At 45.5% G+C, this 14538-nt stretch overlaps 1 protein-coding gene across 1 annotated transcript in view; it reads left to right on the top strand.

Moving 5' to 3' along the window:
- Positions 1–14538, top strand: part of LOC124619969 (potassium channel subfamily K member 13-like) — a 131383-nt gene that overhangs the window by 109232 nt on the left and 7613 nt on the right. The window lies entirely within an intron of this gene.

Raw genomic sequence — 14538 nt, 5'->3', positions numbered from 1 at the left:
TAGGCGACGGAAATATTTATTGCGGTGGGTCACCATAAGAAACATCACACTGTCTGCGGAGCTATAAACATAGTTTATTGTATCATTATCCAGAGAGTTACAGCAAAAAGATACAATTTTTTAAATGGAACAATAGTTGTTTCTATCATGCACTGGAATCAGCACACGCTACACGTAACGCAATCCGCCTTCTAAACGAGGTGCGGCCGATTTGTTACAACGCCGGTATCACGGAGCGAGAAGCTTCCTCAATGCGCTGTTAGACTGCCGACTGTCGCCGCACACGGCCGTATGCCCGACAGTTCGAGCCACCCAAACAAACGGGGCTCAATACACCACAGTTACTGACATCGGATGAAGATGGCATACACGAACAACGAGTACGTTGACATGTTGCTGGTGCTCGGTCAGTGCCGACACGATGCCACTGAAGCAGCCATGGCGTACGCCGTGAGATATCCTAGGCGAAGAGCTCCGGCAGCCTTTACGTTCTTACGTGCCGAACGACGACTTCGGGAAACAGGCAGCTTGGTAATGCGCCGCAGTAACAGACGAAGAACTGCAACAAGTCAGGAGACGGAGGTGTTTGTTTTAGCTGAAGTACACCACGATATTCACGTCAGATTACGAGCCGTTGCTGCAGTTGCTGGTGTCAGTCTCACATCTGTGTGGCGTATGGCATACGGCCACAGGTTTCACCCGTACCGCCTGTCACTGATCCAGGAGCTGCATGGGAACAATTTCCGTGCGAGAGTTACATTCTTGGAATGGGCCATGCGTAATTTCACGGTGGAGTCTTTACGAGATATTATGTTCTCTGATGAGTCCGCCCGCATCTCGTGGTCGTGCGGTTGCGTTCTCGCTTCCCACACCCGGGTTCCCGGGTTCGATTCCCGGCGGGGTCAGGGATTTTCTCTGCCTCGTGATGGCTGGGTGTTGTGTGCTGTCCTTAGGTTAATTAGGTTTAAGTAGTTCTAAGTTCTATGGGACTGATGACCATAGATGTTAAGTCCCATAGTGCTCAGAGCCATTTGAACCATCTGATGAGTCCTGGTTCACAAATTACAGTGCAGTGAATCGCCATAACGTGCACTACTGGGCCGCAGACAATCCTCTGTGGTTACGACCTGTCGACCGTCAACGTAGGTGGTCTATTAATGTATGGTGTGGAAACCTTGGGGATGAAATTATCGGTCCACACTACTTCCCAGGTACACTGACAAGTGAGTTATATCGCGCGTTTATAGTCCACAGTTTAAATGGTCTCCTTGATCATGTGTGTCTACACAGAGTGTCCACATGTGGATGCAGCACGATGGGTCACCCAGCCCATTCTGCGCGTGCTGTTGTGGAACAACTAAACAACAGGCTTGGAGGAAGGTGGTTGGGGAGCCATGGTCCTCATTCATTGCCCGCAAGGTCGCCCGATTTAACACCATTAGATTTCTTTTTGTGGGGATATTTAAAGGATCCTGTTTATGTCACTGAGCCCACATCCCCAGATGATCTAAAACGGGGCATCGCATTATGCATTCAGGAACATGGACACACAATTGAATATCTCATTTAAATGAACTTCCCACCGCCAGAACATCCATCACCCACCACACAGCCATCTATTAGGTACAGCGTGTGGTATGTGCCCCTGAAACTTTGAAGGGTTGTAGCCCCCAAACTAAAAGCGACAGGAATGTAATTTAAATTTATGTATACACAGCTAGTGTTACTGATTCCAGTGCGTGATAGAGACAACTATTGTTCCATTTAAAAATTGTATCTTTTTGCTGTGTCCCTATTTGGATAATAACGCAATAAACTATGCAGACAGTGTTACGTTTCTTATGGTGACCTACCGCAATAAATATTTCCGTCGCATATTACTTCGTAACTTGCAAAGGCAAACACATTTAGTGAAACACCCTGTATAGCCTTACTAGGAAGAAAGTGAGATGAAAGTGAGAACAAAGAGATGGAACAGTAAGTATCAATTACTCCGTATCCGTTTTTCTGATAAAAAAATTGAAACAGTGCTTTTTGCTGCTGATGCAAACATCTTAACCAAGGCCAACAAAGCTGTAACAACAGAAGGAGCAACAAATGAAATTTTGTAAAGTACACTCCTGGAAATGGAAAAAAGAACACATTGACACCGGTGTGTCAGACCCACCATACTTGCTCCGGACACTGCGAGAGGGCTGTACAAGCAATGATCACACGCACGGCACAGCGGACACACCAGGAACCGCGGTGTTGGCCGTCGAATGGCGCTAGCTGCGCAGCATTTGTGCACCGCCGCCGTCAGTGTCAGCCAGTTTCCCGTGGCATACGGAGCTCCATCGCAGTCTTTAACACTGGTAGCATGCCGCGACAGCGTGGACGTGAACCGTATGTGCAGTTGACGGACTTTGAGCGAGGGCGTATAGTGGGCATGCGGGAGGCCGGGTGGACGTACCGCCGAATTGCTCAACACGTGGGGCGTGAGGTCTCCACAGTACATCGATGTTGTCGCCAGTGGTCGGCGGAAGGTGCACGTGCCCGTCGCCCTGGGACCGGACCGCAGCGACGCACGGATGCACGCCAAGATCGTAGGATCCCACGCAGTGCCGTAGGGGACCGCACCGCCACTTCCCAGCAAATTAGGGACACTGTTGCTCCTGGGGTATCGGCGAGGACCATTCGCAACCGTCTCCATGAAGCTGGGCTACGGTCCCGCACACCGTTAGGCCGTCTTCCGCTCACACCCCAACATCGTGCAGCCCGCCTCCAGTGGTGTCGCGACAGGCGTGAATGGAGGGACGAATGGAGACGTGTCGTCTTCAGCGATGAGAGTCGCTTCTGCCTTGGTGCCAATGATGGTCGTATGCGTGTTTGGCGCCGTGCAGGTGAGCGCCACAATCAGGACTGCATACGACCGAGGCACACAGGGCCAACACCCGGCATCATGGTGTGGGGAGCGATCTCCTACACTGGCCGTACACCACTGGTGATCGTCGAGGGGACACTGAATAGTGCACGGTACATCCAAACCGTCATCGAACCCATCGTTCTACCATTCCTAGACCGGCAAGGGAACTTGCTGTTCCAACAGGACACTGCACGTCCGCATGTATCCCGTGCCACCCAACGTGCTCTAGAATGTGTAAGTCAACTACCCTGGCCAGCAAGATCTCCGGATGTGTCCCCCATTGAGCATGTTTGGGACTGGATGAAGCGTCGTCTCACGCGGTCTGCACGTCCAGCACGAACGCTGGTCCAACTGAGGCGCCAGGTGGAAATGGCATGGCAAGCCGTTTCACAGGACTACATCCAGCATCTCTACGATCGTCTCCATGGGAGAATAGCAGCCTGCATTGCTGCGAAAGGTGGATATACACTGTACTAGTGCCGACATTGTGCATGCTCTGTTGCCTGTGTCTATGTGCCTGTGGTTCTGTTAGTGTGATCATGTGATGTATCTGACCCCAGGAATGTGTCAATAAAGTTTCCCCTTCCTGGGACAATGAATTCACGGTGTTCTTATTTCAATTTCCAGGAGTGTATTATAGATTGGTTCTCGGTAAGTAGTCTATCACTTAACTTAGAAGAAAAACAGACTTTATTCAATGATGTATACTATCTTATCAAATTAGCTGGGAAGCTGTTAGTGGACATCAATATGGGGTGTCTCCAATCTTTGCCTTTATGACGGCACCAACTTTGCCGGGGGCACTTTCAGTGAGGTGTCTTAATGTCTGTGGAGGAATGGTACCCCATTCTCCTTCAAGAGCAGAAACCAGAGAAAGTGGTCTTGTTCGACACAGGGTTCTCGAGAGAAGTCGACGATCTAACTCATCCGAAAGGCGTTCCATTCGGTTCATGTGGGAGCTCTGGGCAGCTCGGCCCTTTTGAGGAGTGTTACTGTCCACAAGCCATTGCCTGACAGATGCTGCTTTTTGACAATGTATCTTGTCATGCTGATACAATCGATCAACGTCTCCGAACTATTCATCTACTTCTACACAGTCCACAGTGCTATAAAATGTGTTCATATTTTCCCAAATGTAGAGTTTTCTTAAGTTCAATAAGGGGACCGCAGGCATTCACCAATCCCAGAATCTCCCATCTGATTACTACACGCTATAGCGTGATTAATCGCTCCAAATCACTCATTTCCAGTTATTCACTGTCCAGTGCCGTCGCCCTTGACACCACCTCAAGCGTCATTTAGTACTGATTACAGAACTGTGTGGCTTATGAGAGGACGCTCGACCATCGTACTAATATGGACTGGAGGCGTACTCTTTGACGAAAACACACTGCCGCTGAAGAAGACTAATACAAGTGTCCTACTAGTATGGATGCGTGGGTTTCAGGCACAACACACACGATGAGAGTAATACAGAATAGTGAATAGTAAAATATATTACTGTACTTTAGTAATGCCGGTTACAGAAATTGTAGAATGCAGCTTTAGCCTATCTGTCCTGCGTTGACTTCAGTTCCATGGCCACCAAGTACGAGGGTTGCCCAGAAAGTAAGTTCTGATCGGTCGCGAAATGGAAACCATAGTGAAAACCAGAAACGTTTTATTTGTAACTCTTAGGTACACCTTCCACCCATTTTTCTACATACTCGCCTTTCCAACTTCGAGCGTTGTCGTAGTGTTGTACCAACTTTTCTATATCTTCGGCATAGAAAGCAGCCATCTGTGCTTTTGGCCAGTTATCTGCACTGATCTGCAGCAAATTGTCTGTGGAAAAATTTAATCTTATAGCCAGCGGTTCCTGTGAGCAGAGATGAGACTCAGAGGGAGCCAGTTACGGACTGTATTGTGGGTGATCAAACACTTGTCATCGGAAACGCTGTAGGAGCGTCTTCAATGGCCCTGCAGTGTGCGGGCGAGAATTGTCATGAAGAAGTAACTGCTCGACAGTTGTGTTATGTGGTCTGCATGACAACAGGCGAAATCTCTAACCAGGCCCTCATACTTGGCGGGAGACGCTATTCCTACGCATCTTTACGTGCTCACTGTTCACTCAAAACCAAAACGAGCGACGCGACACGATCGACGGGCATACTAGAGACACTGCCCAACACATCTGTGCAAAGCTTTACCGCATTTTCCCAGTGGTTTCCATTTCGTGACCGATCGGAATTTACTTTCTGGACGATCCTCATATATAATATTCTCTGAACTAAAGTCGGAAGAAAACTAATCTTCTTTCTCCATATACTGTTCAAAGAACTGTTCCAAACTCACAGTACTTAGTTAAATCTGTACCAAGCGGTCTCCGTCCATATGCGATAATGCTATTGACCGTTCTGTTGTGTGAAGGTTAACCACAGTAAATCTATTGGCCACTGCTTCCATCTCACTCGTCGACCAGAAGACACGACGAACGTTCTGCAGGAACCCCCTGGCAATACTGACCTACAACTTGCAGTTCGCATCTTCTGCTTGTGTACGGATACTTAAGAGCGCATCTTTCTTCCTGGTGGCACTGCCGTTCCAAGGGACGTGATTCTCGCGGGCGGCGTGATTTGTTTGCGCACAGCGATTTCCCTAGTGCGGACGCACGTCCACAGTACTTTTGGTGCCAAATGTCGCAGTTTCTCTTATGTGTTATCTAAGTACACTACATGTACCCCCTTATTTTTAACTTCCTCCGCAAGGTCATTGTGATAACTGGACTTCTAGTAGCAGTTCGGAAATCATGAGTGATTCCATCCGCTGATTTCATGTGATTTCAGCACCCAGCCTCCGCAGTGGCCGACGGTTTCTGCCCGTCATTACTTGTGGCTTGCCTGCTCTTCATGTGACTGTGGCCGTTCTTTCGCGTTTGCACTTCACGGTCACATCAGCAGCAGCCGACTTGGGCTGGTTTAGACGGAATTAAACGTACCTGTTGCATTTGTTACTCAGATGACATGCGATGGCCAGCGCACATTCGAAGTCACACAGCTCTCCTAGCCTACTCATTCTGCTGTCACTGCTTGTCTCCTCACAACACAGAACTCCCTGTCGTGGGCTCGCCTCGTGATATAATACTGAATTCGGTATTACGAAATCACACTGCTTATGTTATTTTATTATTATTATTTAGTGTATGCCTAGCACAGACATATCACAAAATTAAATTACATGTACGATACTGGCCATTAAAATTGTTACACCAAGAAGAAATGCAGATGATAAACTGGTATTCATTGGACAAATATATTATACTAGAACTGACATGTGATTACATTTTCACGCTATTTGGGTGCATAGATCCTGAGAAATCAGTACCCAGAACAACTACCTCAGGTCGTAATAACGGCCTTGATACGCCTGGGCATTGAGTCGAACAGAGCTTGGATGGCGGGTACAGGTACAGCTGCCTATGCAGCTTCAACACGATACCACAGTTCATCGAGAGTACTGACTGGCGTATTGTGACGAGCCAGTTGCTCGGCCACCATTGACCAGACGTTTTCAGTTAGTGAGCGATCTGGAGAATGTGCTGGCCAGGGCAGCAGTCGAACGTTTTCTGTATCCAGGATGGCCTGTACAGGACCTGCAACATGCGGTCGTGCATTATCTTGCTGAAATGTAGGGTTTCGCAGGGATCGAATGAAGCGTAGAGCCACGGGTCGTAACACATCTGAAATGTAACGTCCGCTGTTCAAAGTGCCGTCAATGCGAACAAGAGATGACCGAGACGTGTAACCAATGGCACCCCATTCCATCACGCCGGATGATTCGCCAGTATGGCGATGACGAATACACGCTTGCGATTTCGCCAAACACGGATGCGACCATCATGACGCTGTAAACAGAACCTGGATTCATCCGAAAAAATGAAGTTTTGCCATTCGTGCACCCGCGTTAGTCGTTGAGTACACCATCGCAGGCGCTCCTGTCTGTGATGCAGCGTCAAGGGTAACCACAGCCATGGTCTCCGAGCTGATAGTCTATGCTGCTGCAAGCGTCGTCGAACTGTTCGTGCAGATGGTTGTTGTCTTTTAAACGTCCTCATCTGTTGACTCAGAGATCGAGACGTGGCTCCACGATCCGTTACAGCCAAGCGGATAAGATGCCTGTCATCTCGACTGCTAGTGATACGAGACCGTTGGGATCCTGCACGGCGTTTCGTATTACCCTCCTGAACCCACCGATTCCATGTTCTGCTGACAGTCATTAGATATTGACCAACGTGAGCAGCAATGTCGTGATATGATAAACCGCAGTCGCGATAGGCTAAATCCGACCTTTATCAAAGTCGGAAACGTGATGTTACGCATTTCTGCTCCTTACACGAGGCATCACAACAACGTTTCACGAGGCAACGCCGATCATTTGCTGTTGGTGTATGAGAAATTTGTTGGAAACTTTCATATGTCGGCACGTTGTAGGTGTCGCCACCGGCGCCAACCTCGTGTGAATGCTCTGAAAAGCTAATCATTTGCATATCACAGCATCTTCATCCTGTTGGTTAAATTTCGCGTCTGTAGCACGTCATCTTCGTGGTGTAGCAATTTTAATGGCCAGTAGTGTACATATGTACATACTGACACACAAGAAACTTAAGTTTGTCTTCACAACTGAATATCCAGTCCTTCAATCTAGCGCACTGCATATGGAGTTGTTAGCAGGAAGTCCTCTTCAGCCCCGTGATAGGCTCGAATGCTGCATTCACTGACAATGTGGTGAAAAGTCTGGTATGGAGCCCCGCAGTCACAGGCTGCATTAGGCAGCTTCTTCCACCTAAAGAGAGCATCCCTGCATCGGCCATGGCCGGTACGATTTCTGTTAAGAGTAGTCCAAGTCTTGCGTGGTAGGTCGAATCCACTTGCAAGAAGCTGAGAAGATGTTATACAGGCGCACATCTGCCACTGCTTCCCACCGACCTTTCCATTCTTCAAGAGGTTTGAAATCGTTATAAACCAAGTCAGCAGGTCGCACAGAGTTGGATGGCGTGATTTCAATCTCTTATGATTTAAAAGTGGCAGGTCGCTATGCACGGGTAGGTTAGAATTCCTGGAGATCTTTTGGAATTCTCTCATAAGGGCAGTACGTCTGCGTAGATCAGGAGGCATTATACCGGTTAACAGCGGAAGCCAATAAACAGGTGTAGATGTGATTGCGCCAGATATTAAGCGCATTGTCATATTCATCTGGGTGTCAACAATCCTTATATGATGATTGTTCATCCAAACAGGTACACAATACTCAGCACTTGAGTACATCAAGCCCAGAGCTGAAGATCGCAGGTTGGTTGCTGAAGATCCCCAGGTAGTTCCGCATAACTTATGCAGGATGTTGTTTCGAGTCCTCAACTTTTGAGCTAAGTTAAGAAGGTGTTGTTTGAAGCATAGTGTACCGTCCAGGGTGACACCAAGATATTTTGCGTTCCGATTATGACGAAGAATTCTGCCTCTGGTACTTACTTCCAGTTTTACGTTCGCCAACCGATTATTTAAATGGAAGCAATCCACCTCTGTTTTACTCACACTGGGTTTGAGTCTCCAGATTTTGAAGTAATTATCTAATGGAGACAGGTCATTGATTAGAATCTTTTATGTTGTCTTCATTTCCTGGTGTCGTACGGCTAGAGCCAGGTCATCGGCTTAGCAGTATTTTCTGGACGATGTGTCAGGTAGATCAGATAGATATAGGTTGAACAGTAATGATGAGAGAACTGATCCTTGAGGCAGTCCGTTGTTCAGCTTCCTCTCCTTACTTATGTTGCTTCCAGTGATTACCTGGAATTTCCGATCGCTTAGCATGCTGTTAATTAGTCGAGACATTGTGCTGCAGGGTATGATGCGGAGAAATTTGTAGATAAGGATTTCCTTCCACACAGTGTCGAAGGCGGCAGTTAGATCAACAAACGCCACGGATGTTTTCTGCTTCATTTGGTATCTTGACTCTATGAAGAATGTGAGAGACTTGGTCACAGCAGCTACGCCCTGGTCTGAAGCCTACCTGATCAACTGGAACGTTCTCTAGGATAGAGCTACTTATTCTGCTATATAATAGCCTTTCAGAAGCTCGTAGCAGCAGCTAAGTAGGGCAATGTGGCGATAGCTGTCAACCATGTTGCTGGATTTTCCAGGTTTCAGAACAGATATTATCTCCGCCTTTTTAAACTCCAATGGAAGCTGACCAGTCAGCAAGATGTCAGCGAAGAATTATGCCAGCCATTTCTTAGCTTTTGCTCCCATAAGGATCAGGATTTCTGGATGGATACCATCGAATCCAGGTGCTTTAAGGGGATACGGAATCACCTATCCCCGCAATGTTAATATATGCCTACTATAGGGAACATTTTCTCACAAACTACTGGAGACAGAGAGGTAAAAATTTTACTGTATGTGCATTCATATGTTACAACAATACTGAAACAACAGTTTATTGTCAAAGTATTTTCTTACAGAGATATTGTACATTTATTTTTAAGTAAATTTTTTCCATCGCTTTTTACTAGACTATCACCCCTAAGTCTTTTGTAAATCAAGTAATTAAAAAATCGTTGTTTCAGTATGTAATAGGGACCTATGTCACTACGTCATAAAAATTTCAGACTTCTAGGTTGACCAGTACCTGAGATAATGTTCCTAGATGAAGTAAAAAGTAAACTTACGGGAAACGGAGAAAGAAGATTAAAACATTCCTGATCCGTAGCTAATACCCCCTTCACAGTCTTCATAATCATCTTCAAGTCTTCTTTTGGCACCCCTCTGCACCTGTCTTGCTTTTTTCACTAATGTCTTGATTATATTATCAGCATGCCTTAGTCTGTGCTGATCTAAAAAGAACATAGCACGTACCGTACGGGAACCAACACACATACCCAACTTTTGAAGGACCTGGCATTTAGTTATATTTCCAAGATTGAAGGTTGCCACAGCATCATACACACCAAAATGTAGTGTATTAATTCCGACAAACACTGTTTTTGGGAGACGATGCCATATCACACTATTCAAGCACTCGTTGGGGTTCTGCGTTTTTCCGTGAAGACATTTCATCAGAAGACTTCTGTCAGCCAGATCTCTGAAAATGGGCTTTATTTCTGCCATGATGGCTGATGGTAGACTGTGGTGGTGAGTGTATTTCTCTCCTGTTGTTAGTCCCCTATTGTATTTACACCAGCTGTTTTCACCTTTGGGGCACAAACCATGTTGTGGATGCTCATCCGTGGATGCGGTGTGGAAATATAAAGCCCATATAGCTCTCCTCATTTCTTCAAGATTGCCTGTATTTTGCCTGATTGCAAGGCCATAGCAGTTCTGAATGTGGTCTATTATGGAATCAGTCAATCTTCCTCTGCCATCCAAGGTTTTCCCATCATCTAGTTTTTTCCCTTTCATAACTGATTTTAACCTTCTCAGCCTGGCACCCATTCTCTTCTGCACATGTCCTATACATTCAAGTTTGCTTATATTTACACTGTTCCCATATGGTTTGCTTTCCAAAACTTCTTTGAATGCTTTAGAGTCACCATCTCCCAGATATTTGACATAGCGAACATTATACCACTGTGAAGAGCGATGAAAAATTTTCTTCACCCCCAGCAACCTCCATGCCACCACTACTACCATAATAATTAGCAATACAGTCATCACTGTGTTCATTTTTCAGCCTGCCTGTGCACCTACAGTATTTAGACATTATTGCAACATCAATAACCTTGCCAGTATCAACATTAGTTGCTGTTACAACACCATTGTTGGAGGTGTGGCCCCTTTTCTGCCACGTGCCATCAAACGCCACTGTGAGGTCACGACTGCCGTCATTTTCTTCCACTGCTTCTTCCACAGCAACCTGCATTGACTTCTGTGCTACATCTTCAACTGCAGATCCTAGTACATAATTGTAAGCTTCAAACTTTGAAGGTGCACTTGGAAGATTTAGAACACCACATAGCATATCACCAGCTGCTTTGCCCTTACCAATTGCTCGCAATCCATAAACTAACCTAATATTTACACTATAAAATTCAGTTTTCTTGTATCCATTATTTACAGTTACTGAAACCGAACTTGGAAACTTACAGCTGTATTTACAAACACTGCATATTAAATTAAACTGGGCAGCCAGGCCAACATGGGATTCTACTTTCAGAGAAACGTTTCCATGACATTTTTTGCAGCACAAACTGTTTTCAAGAGCTTCACACAATATATTCGTATCAATGAGTTCAAAAACTTCATTCCCTCTATCAAGTAAATTATATTTCTCTTCCAAATCTCTTAGTTTTTTATGAGAAGCACTGTTTTCATTTGGTGTAAGTTCGTTCGGCAAATCAGTAATAAGTGGATTCACATTTTCCAACAGTGATGATGATGAACTGCTTTGCTTTGCTAATGAATCATTATTTCTTTTCTTTTGCCAGTTCACACGCTTTTTAAATACTTTTGCTTTAGCTCTAGGCATTTTCACTGCGAAAAATGAAGCACTAAATACGAAATAACTCAACAACAACTACTTTCTTATATCTGACTGTTTACAAAACAGTCCCGCCACAAAGTCAAAGAGTAACTTGAGGAAACCAGAGAGAAACATTTTCGGGCAACTAGTGTATAAATAGTCGCTGGAAACCGGGATATTTGAATTCATGTCACTTTAAAGGTACTGCCAAAAAGTTCATGGTCAGCCACGAGAGACGTGTATAACTAAAGCGCAATACCCGATCTCACAAATATATAAAAATAAAATAGTTATAATTGTAGTAGAGCTATGTATGATACGTCATTTTAAAGAGGAAACATGGCAGAATATAATACGCCAATAAAAAAAAAATCGATTTTTTAACCCAAAATCCGATTCCGTATCCCCTTAAGAGGTTTGAGGTCCCTCAGTCCAGGAGCAATGTCTGAAACTGTGAAGGGATGGGTATACTCAGAGAGTGCTTAGAAAATGTAGTCCATCAACAAAGGAGGTGGCTTACAAAACACTCGTTCGACCTATACTTGAGTATTGCTCATCAGTGTGGGATCCGTACCAGGTTGGGTTGACGGAGGAGATAGAGAAGATCCAAAGAAGAGCGGCGCGTTTCGTCACCGGGTTATTTGGTAACCGTGATAGCGTTACGGAGATGTTTAATAAACTCAAGTGGCAGACTCTGCAAGAGAGGCGCTCTGCATCGCGGTGTAGCTTGCTCGCCAGGTTTCGAGAGGGTGCGTTTCTGGATGAGGTATCGAATATATTGCTTCACCCTACTTATACTTCCCGAGGAGATCACGAATGTAAAATTAGAGAGGTTAGAGCGCGCACGGAGGCTTTCAGACAGTCGTTCTTCCCGCGAACCATACGCGACTGGAACAGGAAAGGGAGGTAATGACAGTGGCACGTAAAGTGCCCTCCGCCACACACCGTTGGGTGGCTTGCGGAGTATCAATGTAGATGTAGATGTAGATAAGGGAGATGCCGTCTTTTTCAGGTCACGAAGCTGTCATCTGATACGTCTTGTATTTTCCTTGTCAGGAGGCACACTTGAGGTAATAATGATGTGGGAAGCAATTTGGTCTGGTGTTACATCGGAATTTTTTCTGCTTGCCGGTGCACCTGCGCCCAGTTTTCTCAGAAGACTCCATGCTTTCCTGTTCGAGTAGATAAAGTCCATATTTTCGGCTATTTCTGCCCATTTCTGCCTCCGAGACTTGTCCAAGCTTATGTTATTAAGAAGTACGATGCAGTGTTCCTTCGGACAGCACGCATTTCCGAAGAAACATTGGATCGTACTATTTAATAACACAGGAATTGTGATTTCGTACTTATTGGTCGATACCAGGCCCTCGACTCTGGACGGAAATGTACGCTACACCGAGTGCAGGATATGACACAGGGAAGACGGTATGGGAAACTTTTGGTCTATCCGTTGATACCTCGCAACAAGGGTTGGCATAATTTTAAGGAAAAATACGTGAAAGATGCACTCACATATTTCATCGTTTGCTGTTTATATATAGAGTACACTTTATTGCTTAACAACTATTATAATTACAATTTAAAGGCCTTGTAAAAAAAATAACAACGCTCATAATAATTTAGGGAACTTGAACAGGATGAATTCATTAATAAAATTTTTTAACTACTTATACAGTTAAAAACAGAACTTGAACCCAGGAACAGACAGCCCCCAAATAAAAGTATGAAGGCACACGAACTAGGTGTGGCTAACATCGGGTTGAACAAACTGAGTTTTATGGGGGAAATTATTTACAAATGACTGCCACTAATTATACTAACAATTCCCAAGCATGGATAACACATTAAACAAATAGAGATCGCCCATCCAAAATACGGAAAGGATAAAAATATGGTTCAAATGGCTGTGAGCACTATGGGACTCGACTGCTTAGGTCAGAAGTCCCCTAGAACTTAGAACTACTTAAACCTAACTAACCTAAGGACATCACACACATCCATGCCCGAGGCAGGATTCGAACCTGCGACCGGAGCGGTCGCGCGGTTCCAGACTGAAGCGCCTAGAACCGCTGGGCCACACTGGTCGGCTCGGAAAGGATAACAAATGGTTCAAATGGCTATGAGCACTATGGGACTTAACATCTGTGGTCACCAGTCCCCTAGAACTTAAAACTACTTAAACCTAACTAACCTCAGGACATCACACACACCCATGCGCTAGGCAGGATTCGAATCTGCGACCGTAGCGGTCACGCGGTTCCAGACTGAAGCACCTAGAACCACACGGCCACACCGGCCGGCAAAGGATAACAACTCACCCTACTGATTGTGGTGTTGGCAAGCCCTTAACAATATATAGCCCTTAATAAAATCCCTTAAGCAATAATATACACAATCCCCCAAAAATACAACCATAGCGGGGAAGGCATACAATTCAAATGTGACTCCCAGCTGGTAGACAACAGCAGAAAAATTAAGAATTATCCTTAAATAAATACACAGTCCCCCAAAATACAGGATACGCTGGGAAGACACACAATTTAAATGAGACTCCCAATTCATACACACCAGCAGAAACATTGAGAATGAGCCTTATATAAATAGACACCCCCACCCCCCAAATACAAGATAACCTGGGAAGACATGCAAGTTAAATGTGACTCGAGACTGGTACACAATGCCCCAAAATATGAGATAAGCTAGCAAATACAACAGGCGGCTATCACAGATAACAAGCAGGCAGGTTTTGCAATAATGGGAGTTAACTAATTATGGATAAAAAGAAAATCTCAGCGCCATGCGGGGTAGCCGTGCGGTCTAGGGCGTCTTGTCACGGTCCGCACAGCTTCCCCCCCCCCCCCCCCCCCTCACCGCCGTCGGAGATTCGAGTCCTCCTTCGGGCATGGGTGTGTGTGTCGTCCTTAGCGTAAGTTAGTTTAAGTTAGATTACATAGTGTATAAGCTTAGGGTCCGATGACCTCAGTAGTTTGGTCCTATAAAACCTTACCACCAATTTCCAAATTTCCAAAATCTCAACAGTTCATATTCATAAGTAAAATGCCTTACAGACTAACACGCTCCAGAAGTAGCAGTAAGGGTGCAAGGCTTAAATAAGTAGTTGAAGAGCAGGTATAGCGAGGACG

This window comes from Schistocerca americana, chromosome 6 (genome assembly GCF_021461395.2).
Source record: "Schistocerca americana isolate TAMUIC-IGC-003095 chromosome 6, iqSchAmer2.1, whole genome shotgun sequence".
Classification (NCBI taxonomy): domain Eukaryota; kingdom Metazoa; phylum Arthropoda; class Insecta; order Orthoptera; family Acrididae; genus Schistocerca; species Schistocerca americana.
This window is presented reverse-complemented; position numbering and strand designations above follow the sequence as displayed.